Here is a 24606-nt window from a genome sequence, read left to right on the forward strand (position 1 = left end):
CTAACCCCAAATAGACCATGAGTTCTTTGAGTGCCAAGATGTCTCCCAGAGCCCATGACAATGTTGGGTCCACAATGGGGATTCAGTAAATGAATGGCGTGTTTGCTGGCATATTTTTAAGGAAAGCTCATTTATGCTTTCCAGATGAGAGGGTGGGGAATAGAAAAATCTGCACAGAAAATTGCTTCAAATTAACAAGACTATGGTATATGGTAACCAGTATGATTTCTCACAAACTTTGCCATTTTTCCATAAATCCTATGTTTTGTATTTTGCAAAGCAAGAGATATTACTTTAATTTGGAAAGAACACACACACACACACAAACACACACCGCCAAGAAGAGGAGAGCAAGACGTAATCTTGAAAGCTGATGTGTGGCTTGTGTTTTGGATGCCAGTAATGATAAAACAGAGAACATTTTAAGCTGAATTCATAGATACTCAGAGAAATAAGCTGAATGCCAATTTCATAGATATTGAAGTTTATGGCAACATCTTTCTCTTGGTTTGGGTTCTTCTTTTTATAATTATATTGCATTGTTATTAAAGAGCTCTTTGTCCTTTCTTGTCCTTCAAGCCAGATAGTCGAGAATGATCCTGATATTAAACCCAGAACACATGGTTTGAATTAGAAGCTGTAGGAAGATTCATCTCCAATATAAAGTCATTTGCAGGAAAAATATTCCAAGATACTGTATGTGTAAATTACTAACAAATGAATTCCCAGTGAATATTTCTCTCACTCTTTTGGTTCAGTGAAACAGCAGGAAAAAAATATATTGCCAATAGAAATATTTTTGTAACTTTATTTTTATTCACTTTGAGATATATCTTAGGGAACAAGTTTTTGAGAAGAACTCCAGCAAAACATGACTATGTATATTATAGATGATAAAAATTATTTTATGGTTTGATTTTGCACAAAAGAAAATAAAAACCTTATATTAGAGAGTTGGTATTGATATTTTTGTAAAGAAAAAAATGTGAAGCCATCATCCAGTATTACTCTAGGGAAGTTTTCTGGCCTGAGGGTTTAAAAATATTTTTATTTGTGTAAAAGTACAAAGTAAGATCAATTTTGTTTCCTTTTCATTAAATAGCAGTAGGCAATTTGTCTGCATTGCATTTAAGAGATACTTGTCTTCTTGCTTTTGGCAACATATGAAATTGTCTTGAAGAAGACTGCAATTGATAGGAAAGAAGACATCTTTTCATATTTGCATCATATTTTGGATTCTAGAAAGAGTTGCTCTTTAAAAAGACTCAAAATTGATTTTTGACTTTTTGAAAAGCAGTCTTCAGTACCAGAGCAGAGTGATATCAGCCTTGGAGATACAGTGGGAACAAGATGGGCACAGCCCTGCCCTCTGGATGTTAAATGACCCACTGAGGACTCCTGCTCTTCCCAGTCATAAGAAAATCATGTTCTGTGGAAGGATGGAGAGAATGCAAGCAAGAAAGTCAGCCAAAAAAATAATAATAACAATAATAACAGTAACAGTTCTGTAAGGAGGCTTGTGCTTTGCATTATAAAATGACTTCCATCTTTACGTTAGTCAAAAGATGTGCCTGAAAGCTTATTGCTTCTAAATCAGGAGGCTTCAAAGTCAATAAAGCTGATTATTAAATGATTGTACTAAGTACATTCACCATTAATGTAAGTTCAAGTTTTCAAGGATAGCCTTATTGAATATTTTCCCGTATATAGAATCCTTCCTGTTGGGGCAGCTGCCTGCATGGCAAGACACAGGAAGCTGAGCAGAGCATCTAACCTGCTTTTTGCTGTTGATAATATATATATAATTTAAAGAAGACTGCCATATAGAGCAAGATCAAGGGAAACTATGGAACGTGTTTCTTTTATCACTAAACTTCAATTTATGATAAACTGTAGTCTATCTGTATTCAATTCAACCCTGATCTTTTCTACTTCAAAAAGAAAACACTGGCCTTAACTTTCTCTCATGAAGTCAAAAAAATGCTGTTTGTACCTGCTCCCTGGAGACTGGAATCAAAGGGCTGCTGCTCCCATTCTTCGAGGCTGGCTCTGACTGCCCCCACAAAAGAAGCTTAACAGTGACTGCTGATCCTAGAGAGGTCCTAATCATGATTTCCACTAACCTGATAACTAGCCTGTGTCTTTTTGTTTCCAATGGCAGAAATATAAAAATAAATTTTCCGTATGCCTTGAAGGTCTCATTTAGAAAATGGGATCAATGCGGATTCTTACTGCACCATGCATGGCTCTCCTAAACGTAGTAAGAACTGCTGAACTAGAGAACTCTTGAGTACTTAGAATAAATGGTTGGCTAACACAAGGCTTACACCTCTCCAATAATCTTTCTGTTGGAGATATCTGTTGTGTAATGGCTGAAGTGTTATACAGGAGGTGGAGAAAAAAAGCATTTAGTTAACACGTTTCTCATATTAATATCAGCGATATCAATACACTACCTGTATAGGCCTGTCCTAAAGTCAAACACTGTAGAGCAGTGCTGATTCAGAAGAGAACAGGATGACTTACTTCAGATAAAGCTGGACAAATCTTTATATAAAAGAAATATTTATAGACCCTAGTTGTTGACTGCTTTTTTAAAATAATAATAATAGTAGTAGTAGTAGTAATATAATGTAATGTAACATAATATAATTATAGCAATAGCAGCTAACATTCGTGAGCAGAAAATGTGGAACTCGCTTTCTGTGCATGAGATCATTTAATCATCACAGCAGCCCTATTGAGAGGAAGATGCTATTATTACCTTCATTTTACATATCAGTAGTTTGTCCAAAATTATGTGGCTATAAGTAATGGATTCTGGACTCAAACCCAGGCAGTCTATTCACTATGCAACAAAACTAGCACCCAGAAGAATAAAAAATTCTGGTATTATTTATTATAATTGAAAGAGTCAGGGTAAAAACTAAATAAAAGAAAGCTTATAATCTGTGAAAGTGGGGAAGGAACTAAATGTAGCATCTCTCAAACATTTCTTCATAGGAGAAAACAAAACACTTCTATGATTAAAAGGGTTTATGAAATACTGGATTAAGCCAAGTGAAACAGTGTTTCTTGCTGGAGTGTGTCTCATGGTCTTAGTATGGGGATGTGCACTGCGAGTCTCTGAAATGGAAAAGTGGAAAGGAGCAGTCATTTAACCAAGAACACTTTTTTTTTTTTTAATGGGGCATGTCTGAAGAATTGAACTGATGTTTTCCAACACAGGCTTGAGAAAAACTGACCTAATGCACAAACAAGGGAAGCAGAGGCTGGGTAAGGGAAAGGGCGGCAGATGCCAAGTAGAGAGCTTATCAGCAAGTGAGCTTGTTCACAGTCCACTTGTGGTTGGACTAAGTCACCTTATAATGGGCATTACTGAAATAGGTAACATAATCTAACATAACACAACATAATATAATAGACTTTCATTATTGAAAGTTCTGTAGGAATCCAGGAGATCAAGGAATCACTCTTTTGGCAGTTTCTTCTCCAAGGAGGAGGAGCAAGGCTGTTTACCCCACTTGAGCGTGATGATGGCCCAAGTCCACCAACTGACAGCTAAAGAGGTAGCAACCTGGTACATCCCATGCTGGAGGGGACAAAGCAGCCACAGAAGAGGACTGCAAAGGCCTGGGCCACTATCCAGTCAGGCTAATGTGGCTTGCTGTTTCCAAGGATCCACGGGACCAATATCAGAGGAGGAGAGAAGGCTGTGGAGAATACAAAATGGCAGCTTTTCTGGACATTTCTGGTGCATATGAGTGGCATCAACTGGAATGTGAATAATACAGTTCTCCTCAGGGCTTCCTGAACTTGTTGAGAGGAATTTAAGTGTGGCTAGAGTCTTCTCAATTCTGAAGCTGAGCCAGCAAAACAGTAACAATTGCAGATATCATTCTATGAACCTTTAACCAGGTGCTGGGCACTCTTGTTAATGATTTTATATTATTTTATCCTCCATCAATCCTATGATGTAGGCACTATTATTTTTCTTATTTTACAGTTAAAGAGACCAAGGCAGAGTTCAGTTACTTGTATGAGGCAAAGAACTAGGAAACCAGAAACAAATAGCAGTCAAAGGAAGTTTTAAAATGTAGTTCCTACACCTCTTGCTTAAACCCTCCTGTGGTACCTCATCCATCTTAAGCCAAACTCTTTATCCTGGCTAAGGATCAAAGTAACCTGGCTTCAACCTGTCTCTCTGTTCTGGATATCATTTGCTGAGACACAAATTACCCTAAAATTTAGTGGTTTAAAACAACCACCATTGAATTCTATCTCATGATTTAGTATGTCAGGATTGGGCAAGGCTCAGCCAGATGGTTTTTCTGTCTCATGAGGGATCTATTGGAGTCACTCAGTGGTATTCAGCTGGCAACTAAGCTGATCTGAGATGGTTTCCCTCATTTGTCTGGCACCTTGGCAGGGACAACAGCTGGAAGGTTTGGCCTCATCCTCTTCATGTATTTATTCTCAGGGCCTCTCCAGGTGGTTTCTCCAGCAGGTGGTCAGCCTTCTCACATGTCAGTTTAGAGCCACAGAAGGACTAAGATGGAGGTGTCAGCTATTCTAAAGTCTAAGCTCAGATCTTGCCCAGCATCATTTCTGCCACAGGCTGGGGTTCAACACAAACATTTGGAGGCCACTCCAGATTCAAGGGGAGGGGAAATATACCCACCTCTCTGTGAGACGTGTCTCAAAGAATAGGTGTTCATCTTTCATCTGCCATACTCTCCAACTTAGCTCATCTTCCTCTCCCTCACTCTCAGTGCTCCAGCCTCATGGGATTTCTTGCTCTTCAAATGGGCCAAGGTTATTCCTCTCTCAGGACTTTGTGTGCCTGTGCCGGGGGTGCTCTTATCCTCAAGGGTCCTTCATGTCATTCAGGTCTCAGCTTAAATGTCACTTCTTCATAGGAGCCTCCTCCTCACCATCTTGCATAGGTCTTCCCTCATTGCCCAGTCAAGCTCCCTGATTTACAGTAAGTCCCCTATATACGACCCTTCAAGTTCCAAACTTTCAAAGATGCAAAAGTGTGTTTGCATGTCCAGTCATGTTAGTTCACACGTCTGGAATATATTGTCACGTGTGTGCATCATCTACAAGTGGTTGTGCTTTTGTGTATTTTACTGTACAGTACTGTATAGAGTACAGTAGTGCAGTGTCTTTATTTCAAGCCCAGGATGTCTGGAAGCAAGCATAAAAGAAGCGGTGATGTAGCTGGTACTGCTAAGAAGTTCCAAATGATAACAATGGCAATAAAAGTGAAAATAATTGAGAGAATGGAGTGAGGTGAAAAGATGGTAGACATCGCTCATTCTCATAACATGAATCATTCAACCATCGGCCCGATTCTAAAGAACAAGGACAAGATCATGGAACATGTGAAGTCTGCTGAGCCAATGATGTTGACAATAATATCAAAGAAACGTGGAAATGTGATGGAGGAAACGGAGAAACTTCCCAGTGTGTGGATTCAGGATCATCATCAGTGTCAATCCCGCTCAGTTTAATGCAGATTCAAGAGAAAGCTAAAAGCCTTTATGAAGACTTGAAGAAGAAGCATGGCGAAGAATCAGAGGGCGCATATTTTAATTCCAGCCATGGCTGGTTTCATCAATTCAAGGCTAGAGCCAACTTTCACAATGTAAAATAAGTGGCGAGGCAGATAGTGCAGATACAGTAGCTGCCCAGGAATTTCCTGAAACACTTCGAGAAATTACTGATGAAGACACATATTTACCCGAGCAGGTTTTTCATGTGGATGAGACAGGACTGTACTGGAAGAGGATGCCAGACCAAAGTTACATCAGTAAGGAGAAAAAGTTGATGCCAGGCTATAAAGCAGCAAAGGATAGGCTAACTCTGTTGTTTAGTGGCAATGCTTCTAGCGATATGAAGCTGAAGCCTCTCTTAGTTTATCATTCAGAGAACCCAAAAGCCCTTAAAAACATAGCCAAGGGCTCTCTTCCTGTTGTGTGGAAGAGTAACCCCAAAGCCTGGGTTACACAGGCCATTTCCCAGGATTGGTTTTTCCACCACTTTATCCTTGAGGTAGAGGAATACTGCTTGGAGAAGGACATCCCATTCCACATTCTTTTGTTGCTCGACAGTGCTCCAGGCCAGCCCCCATTCATGGATGACTTTCATCCCAAAGTCAAAGTAGTGCATCTGCCAATGAATACTATGTCGCTCATCCAACCAATGGACCAGGGAGTCAAGAAATATTATTTTACATCATACTTTTCATCAGGCAGTAAAGGCTAGTGACAAACCAGGAACAATCTTGCGATAATTTTGGAAGGACTATAACATCTACAAGGCCATAAAGAACATTGACTGCCTGGTGTGAGGTTACGGCCATCACCACAAATGAGGTTTGGAAGAACTTTGCCTGCAGTTTGTTCACGATTTTCATGGATTTGAGAAGGTGGATGAGGAGTCCAAAGAAGTCTTCACTAACTTAGTGACCCTCAGCAAGAAGCTGGAGCTAGATCTGCAAGGGGACGACTTCACTGAACTCCTTGCTGTGCAACACCAGTAGCTTACTGATGAAGACCTGATGGAATTGGAGGCCCAGAGAAAGGATGAAGAGAGACAAAAGGAAGAAGAAGTTACTGAAGAACCAAAGAGATTCATGACGCAGGAAATGGCAAGGGGATTTTCTTTATTTGAGGAGGCACTGTTAGTTTTTGAGGCACAGGACCTGAACATAGAACGGTACATGAAGGTTACAGCAGCTGTTCAGAATGCAATCTAGTGTTACTGTGTCATCTATGATGAGAAAAAAAGAGCTACTACCCAGACATCACTGGATCGTTTTTTCAAGAGGGTAGATAGAATCAAATCCAACAGGGAACCAGAACCTGTGCCATCAACGTCAGGAGTGAGTGAAATTACAGCTTGCTCTCCATCTCCAATCACTAACAGTCCTTCAGCTCTACCATCTCCTACCTCCTCTCCCTCCTCCAGTCAGTAACTCTTCTTGCCTGTTCACTCAATGCCAGCCCCTGGATGGCAGCTGTTGTACTGTACTACTGTGTTTTTCAAGGTACTGTACTGTAAGATTAAAAATGTTTTCTTTTTTGTGTGTGTTTTTTTATGTATTATTTGTGTGAAAAGTATTATAAACCTATTACACTACAGTACTATATAGCTGATTGTGTTAGCTGGGTACCTAGACTAACTTTGTTGGACTTAAAAACAAATTGGACTTACGAACACAGTCTTGGAACAGAACTCATTCGTATGCAGGGGACTTAACTGTATTTTCATGACATTACTGCCATCACTGTGAAATAACCTCTGTTCTCATTTTCTTTTTCTTTTTCTTTTTTTCCTGTTAACTCCAATTAGAATGGAAGACCAGGGGAATAGGGGCTTTGTCTATCCTGCTGGCTCACTCATTCTCAGCACTTAAAACCATGCTTGGCACAAAATAAGTCTTTGGTAAATATTTGTCAAATGAAAGTATAAAGCAGAAAATTGAGGGTCAAAACTAAATTTGACTGACTTCAGAGATAAACCAAACTATCCTTGCAACCTTTTGAATTCCAGGCAGATATGGTCAGTTTAGGCCCTAGGGCAAAATATTACGTAAAGAACACAGATCGTGGACACAGTGAAATAGAGATTCACCAGCAAGGAAGCTGCAGCCAGGCCAAACTATACTGAAAATTCAAAGAAAATACGCCATTCCAGCAAAGCCCAAACATTTATTTGTCTGACTTAGTTTTAAGCATTTTTTTTTTTTTTTTTTTTTTTTTTTTGTGTTACGCGGGCCTCTCACTCTTGTGGCTTCTCCCATTGCGGAGCACAGGCTCTGGATGCGCAGGCTCAGCGGCCATGGCTCATGGGCCCAGCTGCTCCGCGGCATGCGGGATCTTCCTAGACCGGGGCACGTACCCATGTCCCCTGCATCGGCAGGCAGACTCTCAACCACTGCGCCACCAGGGAAGCCCTAAGCAATTTTTTTTTTTTGACCTTTGGAGATGAAAGATCTCCAAGGTATGGTGTCCCCTCAAGGCCTCCTGCAGCCCAGGTCTTGTTTCTGGCTAGACTCCTCCAACACTCTGCTTTGCCAGGGCTATACTACTGAGTTTCACCCCGTCCAATCTGGAATTGGGCCACAGCCATGTTTGTGCCGAGGCTTTAGTGAAACATGGTTTATAAACACTTGTTTCCTCTGAGTCACTGCACAGACTTGTCCCTTCAGTACAAACATTCTGTTTGGTTTTATAACTGGGGAAGGAGGAGGTGGGAGCCAAGGCTAACTGGATCATGTTTGAAAGGAAAGGGGAAGTGAGAAAATTTAAATAGATTTTTCTATATTGGTGAGAGTTACAAAGGAACACTTATCTGGGTTTCAGAGGCATGCAGAGTTTCATCTTTATTTATTTATTTGCCTTATTAAGAAAAAAATGTTCACAGAGTAAATTTTTCCTCTTAAGCCTCCATGAAAATGCTGGAAACATGGTAAAAGTTTTACAGAAACAATTTAAGAACAATTGACGCACACATAACCTTTTTTTTTTAAGTTTATATTAAATGCCCTTTACTATAGAAAAAGGAATTTTGCTTCTGATTTCCAGGCATTGTTGACTATATTATCCTTTAAATAACCACATATTAGCTTTTATCATTATAATTTTTCTGTGATTTATGCATTTCAGATCAAGAGAATTAATTCTTTATTTTCTGCCATTTAAAAAAGACATTCTAACTCATAACTTAGTGCTAGGCTTCTCATCTATAGAATTTGGTTTATAATAATAATACTTTCGGGGCTTCCCTGGTGGCGCACTGGTTGGGAGTCCACCTGCCGATGCAGGGGGCGTGGGTTCGTGCCCCGGTCTGGGAGGATCCCACGTGCCGTGGAGTGGCTGGGCCCGTGAGCCGTGGCTGCTGGGCCCGTGCGTCCGGAGCCTGTGCTCCGCGGTGGGAGAGGCCACAGCGGTGAGAGGCCCGCGTACCACAAAAAAAAAAAAAAAATAATAATAATAATAATAATAATAATAATACTTTCTCATAAATAACTCATAAAGTTATTATGAAACCCAGATATAATTAAATAATGAATATAAAAATATAATGCCTAATTTATTCATTTGGGGGAAATGTTTCCCACTATACCAAGCAATTCTCAGACACAAGCTGGGTGGCCTACAACTCAATTCTGACACTATCTACCAGGATACAGCATCAGATCCCACAGGTTAGGGGCTCAGTCCTTCAAGACTCTCCCCCCAGCCCCACTTCAGATGCCAATAGCAAGTCCAGGTGGTTACCTGTGCTTCTGACTGACAGACTATAGATCGAAGGTTCCAATGAACCCCCTCCTTGAGTTTGATTAATTTAATAGAGCTGTTCAGAAAATCATTTTACTTACTAGATCACCAGTTTATTATAAGAGTGTATAACTCAGGAACAGCCAGATGGAAGAAATGCACTGGACAAGATATGTGGGAAGGGGCACACACTCTCCCTGAATATCCAGTGTTCACCAACCCAGAAGCTCTCCAAAACCCAACCTTTTTAGGTTTTTTATGGGGGCTTCATTACATAGTCATGATTGAATAAATCATCAGCCACTGGCAATTGATTTAAACTTCAGCCCCTCTCCCCTTCTTGGAGGTCAGGGGAGTAGGACTAAAAGTTCCAGCCCTCTAATCACACACTTGGCTCCCGTGGTGGCCAGCCTCCACCCCTACGTTACCTAGGTACTTTCCAAAAGTCACCTCATTAAGTTAAAAAAATCTTAAAGTTGTTTTACCTTTATCACTCTCATCATTTAAGAAATTCCAATGGTTTTAGGATTTCTGCACCAGAAACAGTGACAAAGACCAAATATGTGTTTCTTATTATACATCACAATATTTTAGCCAGTTATGTGCCTGTGGGTTTTTCCAGAAGGCTGCACTATAGCTCCCACCACCACCCCCAGACACCTCCACAAGGCAGGAGGAAGTACCAGGAATTAACTTTCTCACCTCCACCATTCTGCAAGCAATGAGTGATGGGAATGAGTGCATTAATACCCCCTGCTCCTTCACCTCTCGAGTGGGATAATTCCAAGGCATGTGCTTTATAATTTTCCTGGAGTTTTCTCGTGGGAATAAGCTTTATTTGTCCACTTTGGTAGCTGGTGAAATAACACACCTCTTCTTCCCTGCCTTCCCTTTTCTTTATCAATTCCTTTTTCCCTTACTGGTGTTTCACTTGTATTTGCACTTGAATCCTGGTCTTAGGAATTATTTCCAGAGAAAAATCCACACTGAGATAGTTTTCTTTCTTACAAAGTTATGGTTATAATTCCCAGATGAGTCAGCTAGCTTTGTACAAAATAAAATCTCCATTTTATTACCACATCTAACTATCTTATTAATCTTGGTTATTGTTATTACCTTATAAATATCTAAAAATATAGTAAGAAAATGTATATTTTTTAAAGTTTTTTAATACACACTGCCTCAATTAATTTTCACAACAGCCCTAAGAGATAGAGAAAACAGAGACTGGAAGACGTTAAATGACTTGCCAGGAGTTACAGGGTCAGTAAGTAAGAAAATTGGATCACCTACCGGATGTATGAGGCCTTCAGGGAAGACTATGGCTAGGTGGGCAAGTGACCAGAGCTCCCTCCAGGCATATTGGTCAATGTAACACAGTGAATTCTAGAATATAAAACCTGGTTGAGATGGGATGTAGGAGAGTGGGGTAGGAAGCCGCCTAAAATACTCTCTACCTTGGCCTGGATTATTTCAGGAATCTCCATGGAGATGAGCTGATATGTAGATTATAGTAAACAAGAGAGGGGAAGGAAAGAGCTTTGTGAGGACAACAGAGGAATATATGCTGTGGTCCCTGCTCTCAAGGAGCTGGCAATCCTGTTAGGGAGCCAAGCTATGTGCCCGTTAAAGAATCAAGAGCAGTATCAAAGAACTCTATAATTGAAGGACAAAATATAAAACCCGATGGCAAGTGATAAAATGATTAGTTAGAGCTGGAGTAACTGAAGTTGGCTTCATGGAGAAGATAGCCTTTTAGCTCAGTGCCCTTAGGCAAATTATATAATGTCTCTGTAAAGTGAGAAAATTATTTACATCTGAAGTTAGTTAGGAGCATTAAGCGAAATAATTCAAGTAAATATGATTGAGCAGGTTTTACATTACAGATTTGAGATTAGACACTGAGGATACAAAGATTAATTAATTCATTTATTCATTCACTCATTCATTCATTCAGAAAATGTTGACTGAACACCTACTATTAGCCTAGTGAATAAAACAAAGATCCAGTTTATGTTGTACCGAAGGATATAAGCAAAAACCACACTTAACCCAATGTTTATGTATATGTTTACAGCACAATTAATCAGTGCTATAAAGAAAAACAGAGCAGAATAAGGGGGCAGAGACTGATGGGAAGGTAGGGGGAGAGTGAGTTCTAAATAGAGTGACTAGGGAAGACCTCTCTGAGAAGGTAACATTTAGCAGAAGTTGGAATGAAGTAAAGGAGAAAGCCAAGTGGCTGTCTGGTGGAAGAGCATTCCAGCAGAGTTGTGAGGATTTGTAAAGCCCTGGGGTGGGGGTGTGCTTGGCATGTTCAAGGAAAGGCTAGACTGCCCTGTGGTTGAGGCAAAGTGAGCAAGGGTGAGTGTGGCAGGAAAAGGGCTCAGTCAGGTGGGAAAGGGCCAGGGTGTGTTGGGCCTTGGAGACACTGGAAAGAAGTTCTGAGTGTTGTGGGAAGCCACTAGAGGATTTTGACCAGGGGAGTAATGAGATGTGGATTTATATTTTCAAAGGATCATTCTGACTGTTGCATTGGGACTAGACTGGAGGAAGGCAGATGAGAATGGAAGAAGGAAAAGTTAGGACAGGTTAGGAGAAGAATGATGACTAGGACTGGGAGGTAGTGATAGAGGTGTTGAGAAGTCACTGGATTTGAGATAAAATTTTGAAGATAAAATTAATAGAATTTTCTGATACATTGGATGTGGGTATGAGAAGACTTCAGAAAAGTCAGAAAGAACTCCCAAGACTTTTGGTCTGAGCAATTGGATGAATATTAGCATCATTCACTATGATTGGTAAGGAAAAGCTTTAAAGGGAAAGGAAGTCAGAAGTTCAGTTTTGTACAGGTTGGGTTTAAGACACCAAGCAGAGATGTCTAGTAGGTGTCTGGATATGTGAGTGTTCAGTGCTGAGGAGAGATCCAGGCTGATGACATAAATTTGGGAGCTATTGGGATACAGAGGGCATTTAAAGCCACAAGCTCATCCTAAAGTTAGTATAGATGGATAAGGGAAGAAATGTAAAAATCAAGCCCCATGGAATGTCACTGTTTAGAATTTGGGAGAAGAGAAGGAAGAGACAAAGGTAAATAAGTCTCACCCTCAAGGAGCTCACCAGTATATAAAGCACCATATCTGGGACATATCAGAGGATCAACATACATTGCTTTTTCTTTCTTTACCCTGTATAGAGTCACTGAAATTTAAGGAGAGGCAGCTAACCATGTGGATTAAAATGACACATCTATTTCTCATGGAGCATATCTGTGCTTTGGAGGAAGGAAGCTTGTGTATCCTGTTAAGAATCACGCTCCTTGTCACCCCGGTAACTGACAGTTATAGAACACTCTGCATGGCCATCTTACTGCAGCCTCTGTTCATTGCAGGGCAGGAGAACAAGATGAAGTGAGGGTGGGAAATAAATTGAAGGTGAAAATGTATGTTCACAGAAAACATTTCATTTTAATTTATGCTTCTTTTTAATGAGCCACAAAAGTATGTAGGAAAAAGGGGGACATGTTTTATATTCTTCTTATGTTTGATCCATAAGGACACGGGTATTGGAAAATAAAAAGTGAAAGTGGAGGATAAAACAGAGCACTAGTTTTGGAGGCACAAAGACTAGATTTGGCAAGTCTCTTAAGATCTCTAAACCTCACTTTCCTACTTTTTAAAATGGGGTAAGAATAATAATATCTTTTGCAAAGAATTTATGAGGTTCAAGGCATGATGTGGTGGTTTTAAAATATGTCCAAAAATTCTTTAACACTCTTCCTTCAAAAGGTAGAATCTAATCCTCCTCCCCTTGAATGTGTGCCAAACTTAGTGAATCACTTTTAATAAATCACATACAATGGAAGTGATGTTATGTGAGTTCTGAGTCTAGATCATAAAAAGGAAGGCTTCTACCTCTTTCTCTCTTATATTTCATGATCTGGGGGAAACCTGCCACCATGTTATGAGGATACTCAAGAAGCCCTATGGAGAAACTCACATGGAGAAAACAGAGGCCTCACACCAATAGCCAACACCAACTTCAACCGTGGAAGTGGTTACTGCAGTCCCATTCAGCCACCATCCTGATTGTAACCTGAGAGACCATGAGCCAGAAATGATCAGTCAAGATGCCTCTGAGTTTCTGACTGACAGAAACTGTGAGAAATAATCAACGTGTTCTAAGTCACTAGGTTTGGGGGTAATTTGTCACACAACAATAGGTAACTAATATACACGATCACATTAGCCAAAATCTTGCTAAAGAATGAAAGGTGATATTTTTCAACAGTGGTTTGAATATATGGGTGGTTAAAGTGAAGTGGAGAGGAAAGAACACTGAACTAGGACTAAAGCAACTTGGATTCTGGTCCCAGTGCAGCCATGAGGTAATTGTGACAAAGGCCTAACTTCATAGTTTAGTCTCTACTGTCTTCATCTCTAATAAAAAGAGTACTTTCTGGGAAGCCTCTAGCTCTCTTATTTCTCATTCTCTGAAGGCTAATTTGACTCCTGGGGTTATGATGAGTTGTTTCCTGATCAGAATATCATGTGTACACATGAACACTTTCTGCCCCTGAGGCCTTTCTGGTAATTCTTGTCATGAGGCCAACCAGTCTTATAATCTATGGATGAATTGGCCAAAACCTACCCCCTCCAACCAGCTTACAGATATACTTGAAATTCCACAATTAAGAATTGATTCCTTGCCTTTGTCTCAAATTAAAATGTACATTCCAGCAAGATCCCTTGTATTAATATCCTATTGCTACTATAACAAATTATCATAAACATAGAGACTTAAGACTACACAACTTTATTACCTTATAGTTCTAGAGATCAAAAGTCCAAAATCAGTCTAGAGATCAAAAGCCCAAAATCAAGGCATCAGCCAAGCTACGTTTCTTCTGGTGGCTTCAGGGAGAATCCATTTCCTTGTGTTTTGCACATTCCAGAAGATCCCTGCATTCCTTGGCTCCAGGCTCCACGTTACTCCAACTTCTGCTTCTGTCATCATATCTCCTTCTCTGACTCTGACCCATCTGCTTCCCCCTTCTAAGGACCCTTGTGATTACAAGGGACACACCCCAATTGGAGAATCCAGTATAATCTCCCCATTTCAAGATCATTTACTTCATGTCTGTAAAGTTTTTTCTTCCATGTAAGATAACATATTCATAGGTTCTGAGAATTAGGATGTCAACATTTTGGGGGGTCATTATTCAGCTTACTGCTTTCAAATTCTTACTCTGAAGTTATTTATCTGTCACTCTCAATTATACAAGCCCTAGCCAAGAACTTGAAATTAGTCAAAGGAAGCCTTTAAGACACAAAAATATATTCATAAAGTCCATACAATTTAATCATAAGAGAGCTCCCTCAGGCTGTCACTCAATTAAGTTCAATGAATATAGATAAGGCATTTACTATGTATAATATTACTAGATGCTCTAAGGAATACCAAGAACTCTAAAAATTAGTTCTGGCCTTTTAAAAGACTTGCTATCTAAGAACTATAAGACAAGTGCATAAATAACTGCAATAAGGCAAAATGTGGTCACGCTATCTCATCTATACAATATTCAGTAGAAAAGAGAACATAAGGAAGACTACTATCAGATGAAGATTTTAAGGAAAATGTCAGGGGGATTGAGGGGAAGGAAACAAAGATGACACTAAGTATCCATGCCTAGGTAGCTAAATAAAATGAAGAAGTCACCATCAACTTGATCATGGAAGTCAGAATGGCCACAAGGGTGTAGGGGGCTGGTCTCAGGCATGCGATGGGTACAGTGGTTCAAGAATTATTCTAGAATATCTAGATCAGGATACCCAGCAGGTATTTGGAAATAAGATATGCATTTTGGAGCCAAAAGGAGAAGCTAGTATTGGAGATATAAATGAGAAAGTCGTTTCTACAGAGATAGAAATTGACAATTTGGAAGTAGGTGAAATAAAAAATAAGAGAATTTAAGAGGACCAAAGAAAGAACTTCTAAAAGACAGGAAGACAGAGAGGAAGAAGCAAAGGAAAGAGAAATAGTCAGAGAAACAGGGAAATCAGAACAATGAATACCACAAAAGCTAAGGAAGAATTTCAAAAGAGAAGAAAGTGAAAGCAGAAACTAACACACAATTGTAAAACAATTATACTCCAACAAAGATGTTAAAAAAAAAAGAGAGAGAAAAGAAAGGGTCAGCACTACAAGCAATTGTAAGATACCAATGTGAAGGCAGAGTTGGAAGAGAAGCTCACTTTTAGAGACTATTTCTACCATTCAGAGGCAATAAATGAAACAAACACAAGGGCATATGTAATAGTAAAATAATTAAGAAATTATGAATTTTGACAATGTGCTACCTGTGCTTTTAATATAATGTATTTAATTATGTGTTTATATAATTTAAGTTTTTAATAATGGTTGTGTTTAACCACAACAGATAATTCCTAAAAAATGTAAATGACTGGCAATTGCAAGACAGAAAGGGCCTGTTTCAGGCTGGCTTAAAGATTCACAAATTAATCCAATAATTCATTCATTCACACTGATTTCATCTCTGCACTTTGCTAGAGCCTGAGTTAGTCATTGAGAAGATAAATATAAATAAGAGACAACCTTTACACTTGAGAATCTCAGGTTAATGGAGAAGACATACTTGCAAACAGACCCTAGAAATAAGTATAATGAATGCTGTAATAGAAATATGTACAGGTCTGACAAGAGTACAGAAGAGGGAATAATCAGTCCTGCTGCACTAAAAAAAAAAAAAAAAAAAAAAAAGCCATACTCTTTAGCAGGAATTATAATCTACCTGGTAGTAAAACATGATGAATAGGGCCTCTGGCTATGCAGTCAGGTGGACCTGGGTTCAGATACACTTCTGCTGCTTTTATCAGTATTCAGTGACTAAATAATCTTCATCTGTAAAATGTGGCTAATAATACCTATCTCACAGGTTGTTGTGAAGACTGATGGAGATGATGTCTACAAAACATTTAGCAAGTACTCAATATCTAGCTTTCAATACATTACATCAGGTGTTCTTATTTTAGTGGTTCCCCCACTGTGTTCAAATGAAAATGAAGTGCTTGTAGTTTTCTGAGCACAATGTTCTTCTTCAGGGTCTGTGCCTTTGTCTGGTGAATTCCTGCTTATTCTTTAAAATTTAAGGCAAACATCTGGTCTCCTCTGTCAAGTTAGTCATTCTCTCCTTGTGACACCACCACTTAAATACTTCATTGTGGCACCAATCATGGGATAACTTTGAACTGAGGATCCCTTGAGGGCCTGGACCATGTTTTGTTCCTCTTGGTCTCCCTAGTCCCTGACACAAAGTAGACACAAGATAAATGATCAATTAGTGAGCATATTAAATAGGAAAAGATAAAAATTTAAGTGAAGGAAAGATGTAAGATTCTAGAGACTTTAAGTTTTTTAAAAGTTCTTGCCATTTGATCAGTAATTCTAACTCGAGGAGCTAATTAGGAAATAATCCTAATTAGAGAAAATGTACAAATATAAAAAGGTTTTTGCAGTGTTATTTACAATGTCACAAACCATAATAAAGAAGGTAAACATCTAATAATGGAGACATGATTTACATTGAAAATATTTATAACTACTTGACAAAATATTATGCAATAATTAAATATGATGGGTAGAAAAACTATACAATGACAAGGGAACATGCCAATGATATAAACATATGTGGAAAAAGAAGAATGCAAATTAAAAGTATTATCTAAATGCACACAAACACACATGCCTGTGCACATATACACACAAGAAAAGGATTGAAGAGAAATACATCAAACTGCCCAATGAAGCTTGTGTTCGGGAACATAGGTGTTGAGTGATTTATTTCCTTTATTGGAGAAGAGACCATCTCAAAATTCATCTTCTACATTTCTATAAATAATGTATTACTTTTACAAAACTTTTAAAATCATAATGTACTATTCAACATGGGCCCCTGAATTTCCCTAGGAATGTTCAGCAGCCTGGGGGCAGGATCAAAGGAACCTGATGGTTGGGCTTGCTCAGAAGTGAAGCAATTTGGGGATCCTAATTAAAGTATTGTGGGGCTTCCCTGGTGGCGTAGTGGTTAAGAATCCACCTGCCAATGCAAGGGACACGGGTTCGAGCCCTGGTCCGGGAGGATCCCACATGTCGCGGAGCAACCAAGCTCATGCACCACAACTGCTGAGCTGGCACTCTGGAGCCCGCGAGCCACAACTACTGAAGCCCGCGCACCTAGAGCCCGTGCTCTGCAACAAGAGAGGCCACCACAATGAGAAGCCCGCTCATTGCAACGAGTAGTCCCCGCTCACCGCAACTAGAGAAAAGTCCATGCACGGCAATGAAGACTCAACACAGCCAAAAATAAATAAATAAAAATAAAATAAAATAAAAATAAAGTGTTGTGGGCTTGGCTCACAACAAGGTCCAGTCTGGGTATGGAAGCATATTAAAAACCAGAAAAGGGTCATGGTCTGAGAAAATGCTGTCAGAGAGGAGACTTTTAAAGCTTTATATCTTGGAAATAGAATCATTCTTAAAGCCAAGCTGAAACAAATGGATAGCTTTGTTTGGTCTTACTTTAAGACACTATTTTAATAAGTTGATTCATAGAAGCAGTTAGTTGAAGGAGAAATAGTAAACCAGGATGGATGGTCAAAATTGCTGGATACTGGTTCTCCAGCAATGAGAAATAGGAGCTGACTCTACAGAGGTGGCAAGCACAAAGACCCAGAAAGAACTGCAAAAACACGGGGACCCTGGGAAGGGGCAAATGATATACACTCATGAAAGATATCCTTGCATTACATTGCGGTATGAATTATAGTATAGCAACTTGTACTTGAAACAATAATTCGTATACTACAAACATGAACCTAAAATCTTCCTTTAAAAAATGTCAAAATCAATGGGAAAATGTAAGTGAAAACACTTTGTAGTATGTAAACTGCTACACATTTGGTCAATTATTATTTTTAATACCCTTAGCATATGAAGACAGTGATCCACATAATGCATTTTAAAATGTATCTATCCAAGACAATTAATTTTTAATTGGCACTTAAAAGTATAATCTTCATTTATCTGGAAATTTTATTTATGTAGAATGCCTCATTTGCTAATACTGCTGAATAAAAAAAGACATTATTGTCCCAAAGGGATGATGTCTCATAACTTAGAACAAATGAGTTATTCTGATTCTTTCCAGAGCAAATTTTGAGAGAGAGAGAGAGAGTGAACATAATAGCTCAAGGCATCTGGGAGAAGGGATGCCACAGATGTGGAAAGAAGGAGCAGAAAGAGGCAGTGAGGTTGTCTAAAATAAACTTTCCTTACTCCTCACTTTTGCTAAGTGTTGGCCAGTGACTGGCTGCCAGGCTGCAAGCCAAATTCCAAAAGGACAAGTAAATAAACAGTTAATGCTAGTTATTCTGCAAATTTGCACATGCCCACCCACACGAGCACTAAATTAAACTTTCCCCGACTGAAATCAGGCTTCAGGCAAGTAAGAACTGTTACCTATTCTTTCCTCATTAGGTATCCTTACTGTGACTTTGGCTCTGGGGAACATTTTGGTTATAAAGCAAGCAAATAGTTAATTTGAGCCCTTTTTCTTAAGTCAGATCCCTTCCTGACTATAGCAGCTGTACTTGCTATCCTTGAGGAGAAGCTACAGACAGTAGTGTGGTCAGATTTATACTTGTAGAAAAAAACAAGCGCACGTTCTCTGAAATGTCTTAACTTTGACCAGTTTAAACTGGATTTTATTGCTGCTTGATTTCCAGAGGGCCATGTGCCTGACTGCCCAGGGGAATAGATAGTGCTCAGAATGAATATTGAAATACCCAGTCATTATTTGCTCTGGGGGAGTGCCAGAGCTGCCTGCTGCCTGGGTTTTAGGGGAGCAGAATAAAGGGTTCCTATTTTAAAGACCCAGAGTAAAAGTATTCTCTGTAATCCTTTCCAGCAAGAACAAAACGAAACCACTGCAAACAGTGATGAATCAAAATAATATGTATGATGAGAAAGAGCATCTTTTTATTTATTTATTTTTTTATTGGAGTATAATTGCTTTACAATGGTGTGTTAGTTTCTGCTTTATAACAAAGTGAATCAGTTATACATATACATATGTTCCCATACTTCTTCCCTCTTGCGTCTCCCTCCCTCCCACCCTCCCTATCCCACCCCTCTAGGTGGTCACAAAGCACCGAGCTGATTTCCCTGTGCTATGCAGCTGCTTCCCACTAGCTATCGATTTTACGTTTGGTAGTGTATATATGTCCATGCCTCTCCCCCGCTTTGTCACAGCTTACCCTTCCCCCTCCCCATATCCTCAAGTCCATTCTCTAGTAAGTCTGTGTCTTTATTCCTGTCTTACCTCTAGGTTCTTCATGACATTTTTTTTTCTTAAATTCCATATATATGTGTTAGCATACGGTATTTGTCTTTCTCTTTCTGACTTACTTCACTCTGTATGACAGACTCTAGGTCTATCCACAAGAGCATCTTTTTATTGTGACCAAAATGTTGGTGATGGGGCCTAGGACCAGTCATTCTAAGTGGATCCCTCACCTCCCCTGGTATGCATATTAAATTAGTAAAAAATGAATGTCAAGGGCAGTTTGAAAAGAGGACAGGGAGTACATTATCGGCCTTCTCAACAACCTCCAGCCTGCTGTCTGAGTAGCTTGAGCAGAAGGGTAACTGTAGACGTGCAAAGCACATGCTTGTTTTAAATCTCACAGCATCTGAGCTGGCACCCTCTGAATGATTAATTTATCAGAGGCAGAGGCAGCTAGGCATCTGATCGGAAGAATGGGCTAAGGCTTCCCCAGGCACTTTTCTGAAGGCTGGCAGTTATAAAGGTCATCCTGCTATTGGAGGAAGTAATTTCACGGACCAGTGGCGATTCTGCCTTGGGTGATGATAGACAAAGTTGCAACCAGTCATGATATTGGGGATTCCCCACTATGTAGTGATGAAGGAGAGTAATTCTGTTGAGTTCTGATTACTTTGGAGGAGTAATGCAAAGAAAACTAATTTTCCCCGTGGAGGTAAAATGTGTACCATTTGAGGTAAATGGCCCTCACCTGAAGTGGATCCCAGGCTCCCATTAGGAAAAATGATCCTGTTTTCCTTTCAGAAGGTAGCATTTCACTTAATTATAAAAGTATATCATAAAACATTTTTAAAAAATAAGGCCCCCTGCCCTTGAAGACTATAACATGAAGTTATGGGTCCCTGTTTGGATGGGACCAGATTGGAATGCTGGGTCAGAGTGCAACATTCACGATGTATAAAAGTTGGGACCTCTGATTTGAGTGAAAGCCAACACTGGAAGTGTCTGTAACCATAGTAACCAAATCAGAAGCACGTATTAATGTTAAGCAAAGACAACTGGCAGTTTGCCTAGGCATCACTTAGAAGCATTAACTTCCTAAGGTGAGCACTGCAAATAAGAAGTCTATAGAATGATGGTTCTGCAACAGGCACCCGGTTCAGCAGCACTCATTTGTTCTCCCTGAGAAAACCACTTCACGGACCTGCCACAGTGCTGGTGGCTGCAGATATAGAAGCATCACGTGAGAGCAGGGAGCAGAACTCATTCCTGGACTGATTTCTGAGATTCTGTGCCTCTTTCTTATTGAGTGTATTGCAATTACAGATTTATATCTTCCTAATATTGCCTTTATTGTAATCCAGATGCACAAGTCCACCGAAATGTTGTAATTCCCACTGTAAGTAATACCAGGGTAGGCTCAGACCCCTGTAAGGACAAGGCATTGCCTTCCCACAGAATGTATAGGGTTTCAGGGACCCTACGATGGAAGTTTACAAGTCCCCAATCAGATCAGGACTGTGAGCAAGATGTGAGGAACAGAACACAAGCTTTTAGCTTTAGAAGACCTGAGTTCAAGTCTAAGTTCACTCACTTACTTCCTGCATAACTTTGGGCAGCCTGTTTCAGGCTCATTTACTCTATCTCTCAAATGGGGATAGTTTCCACCTTAATGAGTTCACAGGATTAAATGAGATAATATATCATAGGGTACTTGTCTTGCCCCATTAGAAATAAGCACTTTTTTCTGTGCCCTCATAGCCCATTTTATTACATTTATATCTGTTAAAAGGCACCCTGCAGCTTGACTCTTAATATTTTTACATGTCTAACTCATTAAATTATGAGCTCTTTGAAGGTAGAAATAGTACCTTATATTCATTTCTTGTATCCCTAATGCTGAACCTAGTTCATTTATATGAATTAGCACATTTATATAATTTGTATTATAAGGAGTTCAATAAATACACATTTAATTGAATTTAATTCAATTAAGTTGAGTTGAATTGAACTTGCTATCTTATTTGCCCCTCAACTACCACTTCCAACTGGGAGTATCTTCACTGAGCAGTAGGCAGTGCTGAGCAGCTTGGGCAAGGGGGAATCTGGAATGGATTCAATCAGAGTCTGGGGTGGGGTTGAAGCATCACACCATAGCATTTTAGGAGCTGTGTCTGCCATGACTTTCTGTACAGGCTGAGGGAGTATGGTCAAATCCAAACACTGGAGCCATGCTTATGGTGCCGTTACTATTTTTCTTACCTAGTTGAGATGACCCTTTCAATAGTTCCACTTTTCCTAATTTGTTTCTCAACTTCTAGACCCAGGATGTTTTCTCTAAGAAAAACTGTATCCATTGGATAAGAGGTGAAAGATTGGAAATGACTTCAGGGATGATAAGTAAATTTGTATCATCCTCTTAATACTTATTTTTATATTATGAATTTTTTAGAGAAGATATATGCCCTCTATCTTTCACTGGTGAATCACTGAGATTTTAGATTGGAAAGAGTATTTGTAAACTTCAAAAGACTTAACTGAGTTAAGTTGCTATTATAAGAATAAAAGTGTAGCATGGGTTCAGTTGCCTCTGTTCCATCACTTTTAACTTAAAGAATTTGTAAACTTGGATTCAGGTCCTGGAGCCAGCTCCTGTGTGCAGCTGTCAGAGATGTCATAGCTGAGTCCAGGTGTTCTGTGGGGCCATCCTCCCATCCCCAGGATCTCCTCTCCGTTGCCTGGGCCACCCATTAATTGGATCTTTGCCTGCCTCATACTAATTATACTCTTAAGCATAGGACAAATCTAAACCAAGTTCCTTTTGGTGTTTTTAAGGGTTAGATATTCTTGACTTTGCAATCATGTGGTACTTCATTATCTTGTATGAGCATTGCTTTTGTGGCCAGCATCACTTCAGGAAGTTCAGAGCACCCTGGCTAAAAGTGCGTCCTGGAGTGTTTCCAGTTCTTCTAAAAGGGAAGTTGATGCTGTAGTAGTATCTGGCATTCCAAACTTTGCAATGCAAGAAATTCTATCTTTCAAAAACAGGGGTCATAATAACAGCAGACACTTCTATAGTACTTTCTATGTGCCAAGAACCATTCTAAATTATTTCTGTCATACCTATTTAGTTAATTCATCCTAGGACCCTGTGAGGTAGGTTATTTTTAGTAACTCAATACTATACATAATGAGTCTGGGGTACAGAGAAATAAATGCCTTGCGCAAGGTTATATAGCTATACAGTAGTAGTGGCAGCATCCGAACCCAGATAGGAAGGTTCCAGACTCTTACTTACAAGGCTATTCATTGAAAGGGGGTGTAGAAAAGCAAAAGACACAAATTCCAAAATCTCATTATAGCAAGTAATTTCAACTATTTCCCCTCATTAATACTCTTTCTGCCTCTGGACTTCTCTGGGGCCAGCAACCGGCCGGCCAGGGGCCCAGGACCGCGGGCTCAGCCAACTACCATGGGCTCTGGGGTCAAACCAGCAGTTTGCAGGTGGCGGCACCGAGGCGCCTGAGGAGTCACAGGAGGATGCGGCCAGGGCGCCCGTGGAGCCACAGCTGATGCACGGAACCAGCATCTGTAAGTTGTTCAACTTGCGCATGGGATTTGGCTTCCTGCCTGTGACGGCCCGCGCGGGGGTCGCCCTCGACCCCCGGTGGATGTCTTTGTGCACCCGAGTAAGCTGCACATGGAGGACTTCCAGAGCCTGAAGGACGGTGAGGCTGTGGAGTTCACCTTTAAGAAGTCCGCCAAGGGCCTGAATGAATCTCTCCGAGTCACCGGCCCTGGTGGGGTGTTCTTTATTGGGAGCGAGAGGCGGCCCAAAGGGAAGAACATGCAGAAACGCAGATCAAAGGGAGACAGGTGCTACAACCGTGGAGGTCTAGACCATCATGCCAAGGAATGCAAACAGCCACCCAGCCCAAGAAGTGCCACTTCTGCCAGAGCATCAACCATATTGCAGCCTCGTGTCCACTGAAGGCCCAGCAAGCTCCCAGCTCACAGACAAGGCCAGCCTACTTTCGGGAAGAGAAAGAAGAGATCCACAGCCCTGTCATGCTCCCAGAGACCCAGAATTGAGCCACAGTGGGTGGGGGCTATCCTTCTGTGATCAGAAAGTTTTGAGGAACAGGCATCAATTGGCAGAGTGGAGAAATTGGGGACAGGGTAGGTAGGGGCAGCTGGTACTGCCATATATCTCAGGCCAGGGTCCACAGCATCACCCCCTCTTCCCTCTTGGTGGGAAGGGGTGAGGCGAAGGAACTCCAATTATACTCTGTCCAAATACACCTGAGGGCTTTGGGGGGTAACCCTCTCTACATGCTTTATCTGAGTCTCCAACCCCAGAATCTCCACCTTTTGAAAGTGACCTGGATAGGGAAGTTGTTTTACTCTTAAAGAAAGATAGGGAATAATATTTCCCATGCTAGAGTGAAAAGATTAAGCATGAGACCAGATTGATGGACCCAACCCACAAGCCACTACCTTCTGTGGGAGGAAATATCTCAGGGGTAAGGCAGGGTTTTCCGCATCTTGTCTCCTCATAACCCCCTCCTGGGATAGAGTGCTGAGAACTGTCCCAAGCAGTGGGTTGTGATGATAGGTAAAAGGGGTGGTTGAGGGAATAGCTGCAGACCTGCTGCTTCTAAGCTCACTCCCACTCCATTCTGTGCCAATACAATTTTATTTATTGGCTCCCTTGGATGACTGTACCTTGGGTCCCACTTTCTCCAGGATGCCAGCTGCACTAGCTGTATGCGAATGACGTATCTTGTGCATTTTAACTTTTTCTTCATAATATAAATATTCTGGTTTTGTATTTTTGTGTATTTTAATCTAAGGCCCTCATTCCTGCACTGTGTTCTCAGGTACGTGAGCAATCTCAGGGATAAGTCAGAAGCAGCTCCAGGTCTGCACAGCAGGAATACTTTTTGTTGCTGTATC

At 40.3% G+C, this 24606-nt stretch overlaps 1 pseudogene across 1 annotated transcript in view; it reads left to right on the forward strand.

The window, feature by feature from the left end:
- LOC307055674 (protein lin-28 homolog A-like) overlaps positions 1–23742 on the forward strand; it is a 29676-nt pseudogene extending 5934 nt beyond the window's left edge. Inside the window, exon 2 of the transcript in view lies at positions 23077–23742. The product of the transcript in view is annotated as a protein lin-28 homolog A-like (transcript). The remainder of the gene's footprint in view (positions 1–23076) is intronic.
- Positions 23743–24606: the final 864 nt, after the last annotated feature.

Source organism: Hyperoodon ampullatus (genome assembly GCF_949752795.1).
Source record: "Hyperoodon ampullatus genome assembly, chromosome: 7".
In the NCBI taxonomy this organism is placed as follows: Eukaryota; Metazoa; Chordata; class Mammalia; order Artiodactyla; family Ziphiidae; genus Hyperoodon; species Hyperoodon ampullatus.